This window comes from Lonchura striata, chromosome 3 (assembly GCF_050655825.1).
Source record: "Lonchura striata isolate lonStrDom1 chromosome 3, ASM5065582v1, whole genome shotgun sequence".
NCBI classification, from domain to species: domain Eukaryota; kingdom Metazoa; phylum Chordata; class Aves; order Passeriformes; family Estrildidae; genus Lonchura; species Lonchura striata.
Window position 1 is genome coordinate 68,342,359 of NC_140705.1, and position 17,589 is coordinate 68,359,947.

Here is a 17,589-nt window from a genome sequence, read left to right on the forward strand (position 1 = left end):
GGTTACCTCTCTCTAATTTCCCAGGGTACAACTACATACACGAAGACCTGCCATAACATTAGTAGGAATTGAAATGTCTTACCATATTGGGAAGAGGACTTTTAGGACTAAATTATCATAGTCCTTTATCATCCAAAAAAATGGAAAATAAAGAGATTCAGTCTAGTTTTTTCCTGTTTTGTCACTTTAACTACCCTTCCCCCTGTGAGCAAATGGGTGAGAAAATCAGAATAGTAATTCCATTCAATCTATTCCTCAAAACAAGACACACAGTGTAAGCTCACAGCATAAATTGTCCTGCAGCCAGGAACTTGGCTGCCCTTTTTCCAGGGCATGATAAAAGCTGTGTCTCAGTCCTGACCAAGCAACAAACAACTTCTTCAGCAGACAAGAAGCACAGCTGCCACCCATACAGAAGCAGCAGCTATCCTTAATCAGCTTGATGCTATTCTCATTCATTACTTTGACAAACTAACAGGAAAAAATGGATTTTTTTTCTATTTCACACTGTATCACAAGAAAAGGGAGTGAATGCCCATTAACTCTTCAAATATTACAGTTAGCTGAAACAGCAAACACATGGACAGAAAAGTGGTGGCTTTCTGGCTAAGGCAATGGTCTAAATATTTTCTGCTTTCAGATGACAGTACATATTGTGTCTCAGTTCCTTAACCCTTGAAACATTGGCCCCTAATCTTAAGGGGATAAGAACATAGTACATTAATACATCATAACACTGTTGTCTTTGTAAATACATAAAACATTTTAAAAGATGACACTGCTGCAAAAGATGACACAACAGGGCCAACAAGGCCATCCATAACTTGCCACAACCTCTAAAGTCAGGATTATGTTTCACATCGCTCAACTGAAGCATCAATCATCTTGGTCGACTAAGTAATACAAAAAAATGAGGTATACAAGGATGTAATTAAACTATTTTTTTTCCTTCATTCTGAAAATCTTTAGTTTTGGACCTTATGACACAAAGCTAATAAAGGCTCTCAATCATCCTGCACTGGGAATAAAGTTAAAATAATGATACGTGATTGCAAATCTATTGCTAAGCCTGTTAAGAATCATGTAAATCTGCTGGGCTTGGGTCACTAATCAATGCTGGGTCTATCTGCAAACTCCATGAACAAACACTATCCATAGCACCCTGCTTGGCTTGGACCAAGTGAGCTGTCACTTAACAGGTTCCACTGCTTGTATTGGTGGTTTTTTTATGCTTTCAACTGACTTGCTTTATGCTTCTGTCAGAGGATTTTTGACTTTTCATGCAGCTTTCAATGAAAATTTACCGCAGAGACTACAGTCCTATTTTGTCCAAGTCCTGACATGGATTGCATACCTGACAGCAGAAGCACCCACACCTGCCTCTTGAGTATTATCAGAGTCATAAACTCTTCTTCCTTACAAATTTGCAAAGAAGTACTGGTCAGACTCACTCAGAAATCACTCACTGTCTGTCAAGCCAGAAGTCATTGCCTCCATGGTACAGCTAAGTAGCAAAATTCAGCACTGAGCAGATTTTCAGATCTGCAAATAAATGCAAATAGATGAAGCAGATCTGCATTAATATCTGCATGAAGCACTGTCTGTAACAGTGACAAAGCCAACAATCTAATACAACATTTTCAGAAATTAATTTTAGTTCTTAATCCATACTTTGTACCATGCAACATAAAAAAAAAAATTAGGTCCTGAAATACAGAAGTTTATAATACAGGAAAAACACTACAAGGGATTCCCTGGATTTGTGAATAAATCCCCTGGTGTTGCATATATCACATCTTATTATTTCCTTAAATTCCCTCCATCTTAAACACACTTACTTTCTCTTACACAGATCTGAAATGATAAGCTAGTAATTACACAGGTTAGGTAATTTATTTTGATTTCCAAACTACATTTAATTTTATTTAATGTATATATTTATATGAAAAAAAACCAAAAACCTCAAGGTTCTATCGTTCTGGTTTTTCACTCCTGATGCATTATTCCTCTCAGAACAATTAGATTTCCTTTTGGCCTTAAAACTTCCCTCCACAAAGAAGCTGCTGTCTTCTTATTTACCTCATAAAGTAAGTTCTCCATCATACTTTCCTCTTTCTCTGCTTCATTTTGCTTGTAGTTTCACTAAACAGATTGAGTTTTGCTAACAATTTGCACAACAGCATTATTTTCTCTCTACTGGGAGATTAATACTCTGAATGGAACGCAGAGAATATAAGATTTACAAATTTAAAACTGCAAAATCAATCTGGTTGAAATGCAAATTTTCTTGGCTACTTCCATCATTATAATGTCATGGAGAAATGAAATCCATGTCAATATTTAATATTATTATTCTACAATTAAAAAGGTGCATTGATAACTTTAATGTCACACTTATCACCTCCCTGCTCTGGTATAATTGGCTGAATCTGTAATCAGGTTTGCAAACCCAAAATACGAGAACAGCAAGGTCAATGGCAAAACAATACACCCACTGGTTTTAGATATAAGCATCCTGCACAGCTTTCTCCCTTCTCAAATCCCTGGATGTATTCACTGAGCGAATGCCGCTTTTCCTCTGCTACAACCTGCAATCAAAAGAGTTACTTCAGCACTCCTCACATATCAATAACATTACATTTTGTTGGGCTTTTCTTTTCTAGAAAATCAAAATCCCAAGAAACGACATTTTTCCATACACCAAACTTTTTCTCTTAATGCCTCTTAAAGGCTTTAAGCTGACTCACTACTAGCTTGAACATTTCTTTTTCTTCCTTCATAAAACTTAAAAAATCCACACACTTAGATTGCGGAGCATTTCATTTCTTCAATTCCTCCCAATATCTCTGAGGAAAAAAACTCTCCTTGACATATTGATCAGTATATTTTTCAAAAAATGGTTTCCTGACATTATCTCAGTTTATACTAAAAGTTATCTGATAGAACATGATACTAGTGTATGCACTTTCAAAGAAAAACAGATTTGGCTATATTATAGAAGTTGATTTTTTTCACCTTATCTAGGAAAAAAAAAAAAAAACCACAAACTAAAAAGAAACCCCAACTGATTCCCTTCTGTCTGGCATGAAAGGCTCCATAGACCATATTTTTGGCTCCCCACCTGGGTTTCGTATTATTACATGTATTCCAAGGCTATGTAAGAGACACCCATAACATACAAATAAACATTGAGAGCATTATGTATAAATCTGCCCCTTCAATCTAAATGGGACAGTGACTGCACAATGGCATTTCCTTATGTTCCCCACAGTCCTTTTTTAAATGGTGATAAGGGCAGATAATAGCAGGAGGTAGGACATATGCTATAGCTCTACAGAAACAAAACCAATTCACTGGAGAAAAAATATGCCAGGTAAAAGGCAGATTCCAAATATCACATTACTTTCTAAATATTATGATCTACACAGTAACCTTGACTTAATTAATGCACATAAAATATTTCAAAGATTATATAAGAATGAAGAACAAAATTACAATTAGCCTTATGGAACAGCATAATTTACATAAAATGCCAACAAATAGTACATTCTCTGTCCTCTGTAGCTACAGACATGTTTAAGGCACAGGAAGTAAAATTCTATTAGACATTATAGCCTTCTTTGTCAGGTCATAAAATATGTATTTCTTTTCAGTGCTGAATTTGGAGAGTGGCTGCATAGTTTTCCTTTCACTAGATGTAACAGGGAAAACTAACACTGTTCATGTTCTGCTTAGAAAATTAAACTAGAAATAACTACTATCATTATATTTAATGAGTACTTCTGATAGTAACACTATCAGAGACATCCATGCCTTCAAGGAGTCAAAAACCAACCAAATTATAAAAAAGGAAAAAGGGGGGAAAAACATCTCCTCCCACAAATCAGTAACAAGGAAAGAAAAAAACCAAAAGAACACCAACCACCATGAAAATTATGGGTTTGCATTCATGCATATGGTTCCTCAGTTGATGAGCTGTGGACCATGAAACAGACAAGAAAAAATCCACGTATACTGCAGGATGCTCAGACAGATTTCTGTCAATGAAAATAACTTCCTGAAGCCTTTCATAAACACTAAATTGACTTCAAATGCAAAACAGGTCAATGATCATGGAAATTATACCTGCACCAACAGACTAGCTTTTAGGATGTAGTGAAAAAAAAAAAGAATACTAAGCTAGAAACACTAACTAGCAACTATCACATTTCCCTTCCATAGTATCCAACATCTACGCATTGCATAGAAAACATACATCTGTCCAATATTGTTTTTAACAACAAAACTGACAGACATCACTGTTCAGCCCTGTTGAAGTAAAACCTGCAGAAAAGCAGTGTCAGGAATAAAAGGAAGCTAATAGACAGAAATAATCAACAAGCATCAAATTCAGTATAATTCAAATACTAAAAAAAGCAAACCATGTTGGATGGAAGTGCATTGCCTCTCCATCCATATCAAATAAATTTCACCATCCCCATCAAAAAATTTGTCATTTTGATACTCATCCCAGACAGCAGAAACTTGCACTGACAATTTATATGCAAAGTTTTCTCCCTAAAATGAATCTAAAAGTAGTGGTCTAATATTATATAACTTGATAAATTTTCTAATTTGTCATCCATTTTGAAAAGAAAATATAATCCTTAAATGTGGCCTTACAGTTAAAGGCAATACCATTATTTATAGCTACAAAGTGGGGAAACCTGGGAAAAAAACTCAAATGTCCAAATTTTGAGAAACAGCCAGATTTTAGTAGAAAATTATAAATACTCAGTAATCAATCCACAATCTTCTGCCATGCACTCTAAGCCTCTCTTATTAATATCTTACTCCTTACTTACTCTCTTACAGCCTTAATCAGATGTTCTAAGGACTACTGGAGAACTTCAGCCAGTACCTCTGGGAATCCCTTTATGTCTGTGCAACAACTCCTTCCACTGAAGTTAAAGCTCATTAAAGGATATATTGCATATAAGTTCCTCACATCCATACATATTCCTCACATAATTGCTAAAATTGCCAGATGTCTTGTATGCAACTGACAGGGAAGAGCAGTGATGAAATGCAAGCTCTGCAGTTAAAAAACGTGTCTTTCATAAAAGGCTATGACTGAACAGTCACTAAGAAATTTTTTAAAATTCTGATACTAATATGCACTGCTGTGCATTTCAAACTCACCTTATGCTATGAAGTGTATACTTCAGTTATTTGAGCCTATCACACTAGCACAGGAAGAAAGAATCAGAATTCTTTCCTCTTCAAAACAAAGGCAGACAGAAAATCTCTCCCTATATTACCAGTCTAGATCTTCAAAGCTAGATGACACAGCAAAATTTTGTGCATACATTCCCACACTCAGCACAAAAATAAAAGTGAAGTACTTGATAAGAAAATACTGTGACCAAGAGTTTTGCTGCATTCCAAGGATTCAATTTACACTTATTTAATTATTGATAAAAGTAAAAAATTATTCTGAAAGCTTAGAATTGGAAAGCTTAGAATACTTATAAATAGGTTGAGCTGTGATAATGTTTTGTTATACTTTACCAAACTAACAGGGATTGAGATGTTTCAAAACTGAGATTAATTTATCTGAAGTATATTCTATGCCAATTTTGATTGAATTACACACAAGAGAACTGCAATTTTCAAATGTTATAGAAATTACTTTTGTCTAGCTAAAATATCAACCACACAATTATTCTAAAGAATTCATGGGTAACTTTCCTGGTTTTAATATGAGAACTAGCTACTATACAATCAAATGGCTTAGACAATATTAACAAATAATCATATAGCAATCTAGTTAATTGCAGGCAGGAAGCAAATGCTGCTACATTTGAATTATCTGAGTGATTCTATACCCATGTGAGTAAATACACACAGTCTGATGAGACCAGAGGGCAACCAAACCACTCCCCATCGGTGCAGGGCCATAGCCATGCTCCAAGTTTTCATCCTTAAGTTCAATGGCAAAATAAAGTTTATTGAAATAATAATATCAGAATAACTCTCATACAGTTCTTCAAATATTGGCTGTATGACTGAGAATTAAGAGATCATATCAAAAACAGATCTGTCTGTTAGAACAGGCATGAAAAACATTATTTCACATTAAATTAGGCCACTAAAACAGAAGCATCAATTCCTCCAGCAGCTCCATTCCTCCCCTTGGGCTTGATCTTCTCTTCATCCTGTCCCTTGGCCCTCTTCCAGTTTCCCAGCCACCTTCCTCACCCCCACCCAGGCCCCCCAAACAGCACAGCCATGGGCAGTGAGCCCCACGGTGAAACAGCCCAGGGGCAGAAGGAAAGCAAGGGACAGGCATTAAATGAGCACTACTTTAATCAGCTGCTCAACATGGGCACTTGAATCCTTGCAGCAACCCCAGAAGGAGGCTGGAAGGAAGAAGTTAGGACTTCATAAAAATATTGTCCACCAACTATTCCCCTTCAAAGTAAAAAGATAACATTTTTCTGCCGTGTTTATTTTCAGCAAGGTATAAGCCAGATTCATGGCACATGTTTACTTTTAAAATTAGATCAAGAAAAACTTTTCCAGAAGTACTGAGCACATGTGGGTTTAATCAATGTCAGTGGAAGCTGTAGGCAGGTATAAAACCTAAATGTAGAGACTCCCATGAAACATGTTTTAATTTTCTTTCTCATGGATTGGCAGCTTAAAATAAATTAATCCTAATGAAAGCTCAAGAAGAAATAGCATGCTAAAAAGGTATAACTATCTTCTCTTCTAATAAAACTTTCTGCACCATTAGATTTTTGCTAGCCTTTTGACAAAGCTCTGAATTTTCCCTGAAAGCAAATTACAACATAAAACCATCTCATCTGCACACATTTGCTTTGCTATCCTGTAAAATGCACCCAACAGCTTCCCTTGCCACAGCACTATTCACCTAAGTATTCAGCAGGGCTCCCCACCAGATGACCAAAAAGTGTCCATGTGAGACACGACGTAACACTGACACTACTCACACAACCACCAGGCTTTCCAGTCCAAAACAGGATACACTGTTTGACATGAAATAATTTTTGTCACCCCACAATAATTAATACGTTACAATTAAGCTTTCAGCAAAATCTCTCCTACACAAAACTTAAAGGTCACTTTCAGAGTATTGGCACAAGATGATCATTATTGTGCTGACATATTTGCCCATTTTTTTCTTTTCCTATTTTTAAACTTAGACCCCTTTGGTGCAGGGACTATCTTCACTTTCTCTATATTTTTTACTTCTGAAACATTATAGTCCTGTGCCCTAACAAGAAGAGATAAAAAAAAAGACTTAATAAAAGTGGCAAATATTCAGGAAAATGATAGCAACTTTTAGGTAGACTATAAATTTTCATTTTAGCATCTAAACTCTCCCTAAAGAAGGGTGCACTTGTAAAAATTTTGAAAATCCATTTTTCATTTGCAACTTACATTAGAAATAGAAATCTCTTAAGCTCTTTGGGACCTAGAGAATATCACATATGAAAAGGGAAAAATCCTAATAAAAATATTGTTGTGGTTTGACACGGAAAGAGAATTTTTTCCGGAAGGAAGAGGTCAATTTAGATATTGACAAATTGAAAGTAGACACGCCTCTGAGAACACAGAGGAGTTAAAAGCAGAATTCCCAGGGGAACTCGCTCTTTTTGGTTACGGTCAGCCACAGTGCAGACCTTCCCCCGCCCAGCAACCAGCTGGGTGGGGGAGGGGAAGCCCCATGGCCTGAGAAAGGTAGGCCGAAAGCCCCAAGGGTGGTGAAAGGACTGGAACCGGGCTGGCCCCTGCAGATGGAAGGGTGGAAGAAATCTGGGATGTCTCCATCCCCCCCCCCCCCCCCCCCCCCCAGAGTTTCTCTCCCAAGAGGGAGAGAGAAAGAGACAGCGGCAGTCAGCGGCGGGGGGGAAGCTGCAAGGTGCCCAGTGCGTGGGAGTTGCTGGATGTCTGGGCATCGAGCCATCCCTGGGAGTTCGGACTTTTAACCCTTCCTTGAGAAATGAAAAGCTTTGTGAATTTTCCTTTCCCCTCCTTGGTTTGAAAGAGAGGAAGAGGGACACCTTGGACCCTGGGATGTTAGAAGGAGGAATTCTAGATGGGAGGGGGACAAGGAGTGGCTTTTGGCTGGACTTTTCCGTGTTAGCCACAACCTGAACCAATCTTCTCTCCAAGAGGGACTGTGTTTTGGGAGGATGCCAGTGAGTCAAGAGACCTGCTTCAGCTGGGAAGAGACAAAGTGGAGTGAACGGAGAAAAGGTTAGGGGGTTTGTGGTGGCGTCCCCCTGTCCTGGAAAGGAAAGAGAAGAAGATCTCTGTTCTTGAGCCCTCGGCCCCAGGGGAAAATGGGGGGGACTGTGGTCCCAAACAATGAAAAACTGAACTGTTGTTTTCTCCCGTCTTGGCAGGGCATCCTTGAAAGGAAAATCCTAAAAGAAGTCTGTCCATCCATGCATTGGTGGTGAGAGCACTGTGCATGGAAAGGAGAAGGGTCACCATGGCAAACTTTTTCTCCGGGCGGTGCCATGTGTGACATGGAAACACAGGATGTGGAGCTGTGTTTCTTGGGGGGTCTGTGGCACAGGAGAGACTCTGTTCCCTCGATGGACTGAGTATCGATTGTCTGGAGGGTGGAAACCTGATTGGGGACCAGATTGTGTCTCACTGTGGTTTGTTGGAGTTGGGTGGTGGGGGGAGGAATGTTTTGCAAGATTTTCATTTGATCTTTGTGTGGGTTTTTTTTCCCTTCTTTAGTTTTCTCTTTTCTTTCGTAGTAGTAGCTTAATAAAGTTTTTTTTCTGTTATTAAGCTTGGGCCTGCTTTGCTCTGTTCTAGATTCCACTTCACAGCATTCAAGGGAGGGATCACATTTTCATGGGGGCACTGGCATTGTGCCAGTGTCAAGCCATGACAAATATCTAAAAGGACTTAGCAGGCTAAGGAGAACTTTGATTCCTCATTAAAATTAGTAATATCTGGAAAGCAAATTTTTAATTCTTCTGCAGCCGTCATTCTCCAGTGCTACCAAAAACTGTGGCCAAAACAGGGAAAAAATGTTATTACCTTCAGTTAAGGTCATGATTAATGTTTCTACATTATGACATTGTTTATTTAAACAAAGGCACTTCAGGCAAACAATTTTCCTGACATCCCAGGTGCTCAAGACTGAAGAAATTAACCACCTGTAATTAAACCTGAATTAGCAGATTATCTGGTCCAAATATTAGAATAATGGTAACGGATACATTTTATTAAAGCCTTTTCTTCTTTCTGAAATAATTAAGCGCTTGTGTACATGACTGATCTTCATCATCCCTTGGTTTTGGCCTCCTTTCTCCAGCAGAGACACAAGAGACTATCTATACAAGAGAACTAGGATAATAATTTTATATATCCTTGATGGTAAAGAAAATTGGCATTATTCCACAATGTCTTTTCTGAGCAAGGTCAAAACATTTGAGAAACAGATTTGAAAACCAAGGACATTTAACCACAACAATTTGCAGTAGTTAGACTGCAACAGCTTTACTGTAAAATGGTACTTCCACAAATAATTCAGCCTTTTGTAGGTTTTAAAAACATATGACAGAACTTGAGCAGATATGAATACAACATCCATTTCCTTGAGGTTCACAGGTTTTTTTTAATTAATTGTAAAACTTCCTTAATCCAAGAATCAATCCAGTTTCAAAATACTTTGTAATCTAAGCTTCAGAGTTGATTGCCCCAACTTGTAGACAGCACTGCCACAGAAGATGAAACAAGAGGTACTGATTATGATTAATTTTACAGTGTAAACCTGATTTTGAGACTTTTCCTGTAAGATGTCCCAGCCTAAGCAGAACCTGAACAAATAAAATGAGTTTGCTACTACTCACGAACGCAGATAAAGAACTAAAAGTTAACAAGTCTATACCCTTTATTTCTGTATTACAGAGGGTGTGCTTCAGAAATGAATGTCTAAGACAGAGGTGTGACTATGATGAGTCTCACTGGGATGGAACTAACTCTCCACAGTGGTCATTGCAGTGCTGTGTTCTGGACTGGCATGGGGACAACAGAGCAGTGTTTTAGCCAAGGCAGAACAGTGCCTGCACAGTGTCACAGTGTCTCTGCTCCTCATTCTGACACCCGGATGGCCAAGCAGCCAGAGCAGGAACAACCACACCAGCTGAACTTACCTGACCAGAGGCATATTCCACCTCATGCAATGGCACACTCAGCCATAAAAACTGAGGGATAACCTTCCTAAAGCAGCCATTGCCTAGAGACTCATGAAGCCTCAGTCTGCATCTGGGCGGTGGTGTGATGGGTTTTGCATCACTGGGGCTAGAAAGGGTAGCCCACATCTTTTTGTTATTTTACATTCCTAATCTGACTCAAGTTTTTTTCTTGTTTTTGCTTTTCCAGTTCTTTCCCTTATCCCATTTAAGGTCAGGAGCATGCAAGTGACTGAGCTAGCCTCGGAAGGCAACTAAGCCACACAGTGAGATTTGTTGTTCATGAAACTGTCTTTACATTGCAGACACCTCCAGTCCTATTGCATCTGTACAAGGTTTTCTATCTTCAGATTTACAATGCAGTAACATTCCATGCATCTTTACCATACATTAAGAACCATATCAAGGATAGTATCTGACCACTCCTTACCATATGTATCATTATTTTTGCATAATACATCTAAAGCCATTTCTTAGAATGCAAGCGTGCTAATGGTTGCTCATGAAAAGCACTTAAACTTCAATACCACAGTTATCAAGAGTCCTTAAATCATTGCCAAATTGCTTTTTATATATCAGATACTGTCTGCATTTGAAGTTCTGTTGTTACAGTACTTGTTTTGTATCCTTACATGAGCTTCTTTCATTAATACTATACTGAAGTAGTGGCAACAGCAAATCAGTCTTACTACAATAACTGTTTTTATGCATAGTTTTTTATTGTTTCCCATTGCTTTTCTAATACTAAAAATCTAAAAAATGTTTCCTGATAAAACGTCCCCAATCAGAAGAGTACAAAAACATACAAGCTCTGAATCATGAGCAGTCTCTCACTTGTGTCTTTGCTAACTTTCATCTGCCATTGCTCTACTAAATTTCTGAGACTGGATTAACCCCTATGGAGAACCACTTTTTTTTTTTATTCACCTTAATTAAATTGAAATCTGAAATACATGTTTCTTAGTAATGAATATAGAGCATCTTATTAGGTCTGCCTTCCAACAGTGTTTATGCATTTACCTCATTCCAAGGCAAAGGAAAAAAAAAAGAAAATCAAGATCACCATAATAAGATAAATTTTATACTTGAACATAATGTACTTTTTAGAGATGATGCACACAAATAGCAAAGGAAATACTATATGACAGCTAATTTATTTTTACTAAAGACTGCATTTTGTATCACAAGATAGAATCTTCTTGTGTATTAACCTTGATCAAATGGTAAGTAAACACTGAATCTACTGCAGCCAACTTGAAACAACTCTTGCTCACATAAACTGACAGTATTAAAGAAATGTTTTTAATATGGATTCTACCACTTTTAATCTGAATATTATTGTACCTAGACTTCTTCTTACACTTTAGCCATTGTTTAATCCAGTAATACATTAGTGTTGTTAAGTGATGTGCAGGATAAATACACTCACAAAAAGCCCAAGTGTTACCTCAGAAAATTCTGGGTTAGAAGGAGAAGGAAAAAAAAAAACATTTGTCAGCACAAAGAAAGAGAAAAAACTTGCTATACAAGATGCAGGACACAAAAATCAGCAGGGGAAACTCAGATCTCAGCTCTTCTCTCTCTGCACTAATACTCCCACCATTCCATGCTTGATTCACTCAAATCCATATTGCTATCACCTCTCCTAGTCTGAATTTTACTTTCTCCAGAACAGAGACATTGCTTTCAAGGAAGGGTGAGAAAACATGACAGCTGCCTCAATTTCATCCTTCCAGTTTCCATATTATGAAAAAATAATGTATTGCAACAGCTGAAAATCCCTCCTGAGAGATTCTAATCTCATGCTGAGCAATCAGATGACTCTCAAAAGAGCACAGCATGCCTAAAAGAACCCAAAACAATCATACAAAATGAAGAAACAAAAAAACACCACAAATATAAATCCTAAAAGCAGTTAGCAATCACAGAAGCTCTTCAGATTAAATACAGATAGATAATGGAAAAATAGAGTCCATCAATGTGCAAAAGACTTCCATATAACTTTATTGATCTAAGATTTAAAAGTTAAATAACACACATATTAAATGCTAATAAGAACTATTTCACTGTAAATGTTTATCCATATTTGATATGCAAATATAACCTTATATGGACTATATTATGTTTTGTATCCTGTGCTAACCTAAAGGTTAGACAACAAAATTACAATAAATCCTCCTGGCCATGTGACATCCCAAAATATGTTATGCTACCTTTTACACTGTTATTGTTCACTATGATGCTGTCATGCCCGCAGGACAAGGGCTAAGAAAGCAACAAATATCAGAAAACAGAAAGCAAAGAAAGAGCAACTGAAGCTGAGAGCCTCAGCTAACCACTGAAATTACATCCCCTGCAGTGGCAACCAAGTATTTGTTACGATACTAACTTCCTTTAAAAACTGAGAAATAAATCTGACTTCTTTACCGTATAATTTGGGACAATTCTGCTTTGTTCATATATTGTGCTTTTGATCAAATACTCTGTAAGAATCTTTATCAATAGTTCTTCAGAAAGAAATACTGGGGACAGGTAAAGATTATTATTGCAAAAAGTTTTGCCTAGTTGAATGTAACCCTACATATCCCATCCACTAGCACATTAAACCAATAAAAAGTTAAGCAAAACACCAAATAGTCCAAACTACAGATAACTAGCACAGTCCTCTTGCATTTACTAGCTACATTCTTGTTTACTTATTTGAGAATACTTACATGCAACAATCTGTTAGCAGTGAGAAATACCATCCAGGACCTTAAGCTCACTCACTGCTTCTGTGCTTTGCTGATATTGCAACATGCATTCACAGATTCTGGATGACTAAACAGCTCTCTCCTTTTTCCTAATACATACATCTGCAAATGTGTTGTTTCCACTGCTCCTTTCCATCTCCATTGCATTATCCTGGCAATTTCACAAAAGCAGTACAAGAGCTGAACTCATTTGCTTCTTATGAAGCAAATTTCCTAGTATGCTACAGTGATAGACAAGCCTGGGCATAATCAAGAAAAAAGGTTGATAGACGTAACAATATAAAACAAAACAAAATTGTAAGTGTTCTACAATTATTTACATGAAACCCGAAACTTTTAAAATTTACATAAACTCTATTCATAGTTTTCATAGTCTCCATATAAAGAAATACCGAGATGCAAAATTCAAACATAAGAAAACAACAATAAGACAATGTTCAAGTAGAACCATAAAAAAAAATTCCACATAGAGTTTCAGAGCTACTCTTTCAAGATTTATTTATTGAAACTGAAATACAATTCTGAAAGTCTATGGGTGCTACAGTTTTTATAGCTTGTTTCTCCAATATCATGTCTATCCTTATTCCAACAAAGCCACTACCATCAAGGCTTCTAAAAATCATGTTGTCTTAATACTTGTTGAGAAATTGAGCCTTTCAAATTAATATTTTTTGTCAATAAACATAAACAAGACACCTTGCTAACAAAGGGTTCAATACTCCAGGATTCCTCTGCAGTTTTTACTTCCTTCATGCTGATGAGAATTACAGAAAAAGAACACCCGTGTCTCCACACACTGTGGCAAACTCTAGGATCAAGGACTTAAGGCTGAAACAAGTTAGCATCTGTTAAAGGCACTCTAAGTACTTGCACCCAGCTCCTGCTATTTATTACTTGGGCACTGAACCCTCCTGCATCTTTTGAGAGACCTAAAAGGAGAGAGTAGAAACACTTCTTTGGAGAACAAAAAAAGTTCTGAGCCAAAGCTTGCAGTCCAATCAGTACTTTTTGTTACCAGTCCTTATTCAGAAACAGAGAATCAGTTTTCCTAAGTAAGACTACAGAACTAAAATACCTCTCTGCCTCTACACTACCAAATTTTATTCAAATTGGGAATATCCAGAAAAGGTCAAAATCTCTAATTCTTAACATACCAATTTATGTTGTTTGTTAAGAGTATTGGTACATCTGACACAGCCATAGCCAGGAGTTATGCCAAAGCCTTTCTGGTGGCAATTCTAGGCAGTTACTCTGCAAAGAAGCAAAGGCACAGACAAACTAATTCCAGAACCAATGTTACTCATATTTTAGTAGCTAGACAGAGATTGGCATTACACTTCTTTATTATATAAGCTGTATCAACTTCCTGGTAGAAAATGAAGAAAGGCAACAGGAATTCAAAGTACATTCAAAACATAAGACCAAAAGAAATGCAGGATACATTTCTTTCTGTTTCATTAAAAAATAAAGTAACACTACAGCCACACTACGTGTGGCTTGCTACTGTACCCCAACTAAGGTTGCAAGGAGCTGGGGGAGGTAAGACACTTGCAAAACTATGCCATTTATATTCTTGCACAGACAACATGGATGAAAAATTGTGTATTTAGTCACAGACCAAAAAGCTCTTTCATACATTGTGCATCTCTCTAACTTAACCTGGGATTCATAACATTGCTCATTTCTGCTCCCTTTATTCTTTGAGATGCAGCAGTGGAATGAAGCTTGGTTTATCAGAGCAAAGCTCCCTGAAGACTTAACAATGCAGACTGCATCATCCGCAGCCTATTATCACTGCAGCCGCTTGACACAAATACATTCTGATGCTGAACACTCACTGCAGGCTTTGGATACGGTCATATACCCTCTAAAAGGGAAAAATCAAAAGAAAAACAGACAAAACACGGGTGTCCCTTAGATGTTCATTTTAAGAATAAAGGAAAGGTAGATAGTTTCCAGTGATAAAAACCATTCATATACTCACTGAAAAAAGTTCTAACTGAATATTGCTGAACAGAAAAAGTAAGGTGCAGCCTTACTGCAATTAGATATAGTTAAGAAAAGCCTTTAAGCACTGCCCTCACTAATTCTGCTGCTTATCTGCAGATTTGGACAAGAAATTTCTAGAAATTAAACTGGACACAAGCAGCCATTAAAAGCAATAATGCAATCAGTAACCTTGTGTATGTAAAAACAATTAAAGATATCTAGTTTTTCAGTGTATTTGCATTCAGATTACTGTTGTGTGACATTATTTTTCCTCTGAACAATTAAAAAAATTTCAGCAGACATTATTAAACAGATATCTGATCCTGTCAAACACTACTTCCCAGAAATCCTTTAGCTTAGAAGTCAGCTGAATGATTTCCCATTAATTTTTAGACAACAAATTTTTAGAACAAGAATTTTAAGGCTGGAGATTATGAGGGGGAGGAACAAGAGAATTATTATATCAATATAATTTTGTCATGGAATCAGATTAATATAAGTCACCAACAAATAATGCTAATATTCAGGGCAGCCTAAACATGTATTACAAACACATCTTTAATTTAGGAACACTTCTACTCATATAAAGACCTTCAGTAAAACAGTAATATGTACAGTGTTCAGTGACTTCTTTTCTGACAGCCAAAAAGAACAAGATTCCCTCTTAGAGGGGCGAATCATCTAATTTAGGTGCCATTCTCAATTCATGTACAAACCAATAAAGAGATGACATGCTATAATGCAGGACATTGCATGGTTACTTCTATTAGGTCTGCATAATTTACATGGTCCAATATTACTTTTTAAATATTTTACCTCTAAAGACTTGCAGCTTTTGGTAAATGGAGGTGCATAACTTTAAATAAGAAAGTTCAAAGAAAAGAAAGGAGTGCTGCAGCAAATTCCAGTAAATGTTTGCAGGAAACCTCTGCAAAGGCACTTACATGAAGCTTGAACAGCAATACTGAAGGCCCTTTCTGCAGAACCAAGATGGTACCAGGCAAGGATGCAGAAATGAAGTAACCCAAGGGTCATGCAGCACAAAGTTTAAGGATCAGAGATAAGAATGACTGTTTATTTTGTAGGATAAACTCACTCCTTTTATCCCCATTTCTGTACATAACCATACTTAACTCGGCTGACATAAGGGTTGCAGCTTTCATGGGAAATAATACAACTCCACTCAAATCATTAAGGTAATTACATTACTGTCATGTAATTATCTACAGTAAGAAAATTAGATAAAATTTTAAAATGCCATGAATCTCTCATATTTTAGGAACAAATTATACTGCAATGAACACCTTACTATCAGCATAATTGTACATCCCAGAAAGGCATACACATAACACAGGAAAATTAAGGAGCACACATTTAACGATTCTACTTTTCAAGAAAAAGGATGGTTTCTTTTTCAAGGCATGAATTCTTAAACTATGGAATGTAGTAAAATATTGCAAGAGAAAAACATCACATGAAGTTGTATTAAAGTTTTGACTTAGCTGCTCATACATAAAAAGAATGAAGTTAAATTTCAAAATTTTTGCTTAAAAATACCATTTTTCCTTATGAAATAAGGCTAAAAGGTGAAGTTTTATGACAGAGCATATTAAAATTACATTCCAATTTTAGAGTGTCAATCTAGGCAAGTAACACTAAAAAATCCCCACCACAAATTAAGATGTAAGGCTTAAAATGGCCTGTTCCATTGAGGTTTAATATTTGCTCCTGATAGATGAACAAAAACAATTGTCAACAAAAGCAAAGCTCCCTAGTTTTTCAGTGTGAAGAATATATGGATTTTTGTGGTTTCATAGGTTTATGAAGGTTAAAGTCTTTACTAACTAAATTATAAAATTTTATAGCATCATTTTAAGAAGCATCTCTAAAATAAGAGAAAGACTGCCCTTGAATACTATAAACTTTACTGGATTACACTGTAATAAGTCAAAATACTAAAAAAAAAAGTATAGTCAATTATATGGTCATATTTATATGACATATATAGAGGCCATAGAGCTAGATTCAGGAAAACCATACTGTAAAAGCTGTCATCAAAATAAATATGTGGCATTTGAACTGGATGAGATCCACATAACATGACAGAACAGCTGAGGGGTTCCAGAGCCTGACAGATCAATATCCTGGGTTCAACTTGCTCTTGAGTACACACTGCAATTTATGAGATGCTTTATTGTCAAGAAAGCACTTGTAGAGTCAACTTCTCATCTGCTGCATGCTGAGCAAAGCCTTTGAGTGTATTGGTGCTGATCACCATAAGTCTCAATAAAGACAAAGACTTTGGAAAAGAAAGTTTATTCAAGTCCATGTGTTATATCTGAAACCCAGGTAAAGGTGACAAACAAAATTCCTTCCCAGTAAGCACAACCATACAAAATTCTAGAACCCAGAAAACATAAAATGAGATGTCCAACTCTTGAAATTTGTATTTCCTGACTGCTTCAGTTATCTGTTTATTTTTTATGTGATGAGAGCTGAAAAGTATTTGCCAAGTGCTGACTAACAAAACCAAATGCAATATTTTGAAAGGTAGCGCTGCAATTACAGACTAAAAATCCTATGCCTATTTTTCCATTTAAAACTAAGAGCCAAAATAATGC

General features: G+C 36.6%; 1 protein-coding gene and 1 long non-coding RNA gene across 9 annotated transcripts in view; one reads left to right on the forward strand and one right to left on the reverse strand.

Annotated features, from left to right (window-relative positions):
* Positions 1–17,589, reverse strand: part of RYR2 (ryanodine receptor 2) — a 381,438-nt gene that overhangs the window by 314,721 nt on the left and 49,128 nt on the right. The gene's annotated exons all lie outside the window — the stretch shown is intronic.
* On the forward strand, positions 7,664–8,814 carry LOC144246059 (uncharacterized). The gene is made up of 2 exons (XR_014954289.1): positions 7,664–8,265; positions 8,415–8,814. It is a non-coding gene; the product is annotated as an uncharacterized LOC144246059 (long non-coding RNA).